The sequence below is a fragment of the Aricia agestis genome, chromosome 5 (genome assembly GCF_905147365.1).
Source record: "Aricia agestis chromosome 5, ilAriAges1.1, whole genome shotgun sequence".
Lineage (NCBI taxonomy): Eukaryota > Metazoa > Arthropoda > Insecta > Lepidoptera > Lycaenidae > Aricia > Aricia agestis.
Window position 1 is genome coordinate 485,993 of NC_056410.1, and position 1,882 is coordinate 487,874.

The window sequence follows — 1,882 nt, forward strand, 5'->3', positions numbered from 1 at the left end:
TCACAAACGGCGGAGTAATCGTTGAAAATACATAAAAAAAAACATATCCACAGCCGAACGTATAAGTTATAACCTCCTCGTTTTTGGAAGTCGGTTAAAAAAAGAAAATCGAGATACCATTTAGTTTGAATCTATATAAAAAAACAATACTCATTAATTTGTTACTTGGTAAATTTCTTGTGAAAATGTTTTGTTCTGAAAAAATTGTTACGATTATTACGATCTTCATAGGGTCGATAAAAGGGCCATTTTGGAATACTTCTAACTACATATTTAAAAACAATAATTAGCATCAACCGTGCCTCCGATATGTCTGTACAAGTGTAGTCGGACATGCAGAACTAACATTGCCTTTCACCAGCGCCTCTGTTAATGAAGTAGGAACCGCGAGCAGCCGGCAGCTAGTATTGCGCAACCGCCCTGATAACGCACAAATGCCAGACCGGTACATCATTGCAATATTCACACGGTTAGCTCGCCTCGGACTCATCATCAGCGACCGGTAGGGGCGTGCCCCACTTGGGGGAAGTAGGGTGAACCAAAGGGGGGCGCGACGAGTAGCTTAAAAAATTATAATTCATAATTTCACGCGCTTTAAACTGCGAGCGACAGACTGCAACGGCGACAACTCAAGACGCGATCACCGAGCTTTGAGCTCCTTTCGTTTAGAGTTAAGGTTGTCGTGGCCCGCACTATCAACTGGGGTGATAGTAGGATAAAAGTTAAGGGCTCGATGACAACAAGCAAAATTACATCCAAACTATCAGACTACACCGTGTATCGCATGCTGGCCGAGGCTACCGACATTATGACCGAGAACTAGTAGACTTGACTGTTTTCATATCAGTTACGACATTTTGTGACGTTTTGTGTGATTTTCTCGATCCTCATCTCCATATAAGTCCGTACGTAAATATTCATGTAGTCAACATTGTAGTATTGTCGGTTGTAGTAGATAATTAATATATAGTGATCAGCTGTCAACGCTTAGATCCTGGCGCACATCCGGTACCGGGTTCGTCCCCCCGACCTCGACGTTCACAGTCACCGTAACTACTTTTTAATGTCATAGTTTTCAAGGATTAATCCTTATTGACATTTGGAGACTGTTAAGGATTTGTGTACGAACCCACAAAAAAATTCAGCATATTTTTAGTTTTAAATGCAGTCTTGTTCTTTAGATAATTTAGAACAAGACTGCATTCATAAATCAGCACCAAAATTTTTTGTCGCTTGATACACAAATGCTTAACAGCGATCATTTATAACGAAGGCTTCTCAACTGTCGTAGAAATTGATCTCGTTAGCCGTCAGACAATACGATGCTCTAGGGTCAATTACTGTACGTCGAATGTCACAATACTACCTGAGATATTATGTGCGATCATAATGTCCATGTACTATTTCTTTGGATACGTTCATTAAAGAATACTGAACTGCAGTTACCGACCAGTGGCGGCCTTACCCATTGCGAGGCCCCGGGCGGCGGTCTTTGCGATGCCTTTTGTCTTACGAAAAAATACCTTGCGAGGCCCTGCAAGAGCGAGGCCCCGGGCGATTGCCCTGTTCGCAACCTAGGGGCCGCCACTGTTACCGACTTACTGAGAAGCCCATCTACAAAATATAAAGATGTAGTGTACTGTGTATCTATATCAATACATAACATTGTCTCATGCACACATAGACTGGCTATACAAGACACCTGTTAAGCTGTCAATCTGACAGTTGTGCTGTAGCAACTAGCGGCGACCGGGAGTGGACGTGCGCTCCGCAGGAGTACTGAGTGTGTTAGTAAGCCAGTGCATTGAAGGTATTACAAGAATGATCATGATCGTCATAATGAATTCAGCAAAGTCAAAGTGACTCACCGGTGGGGGGCGGG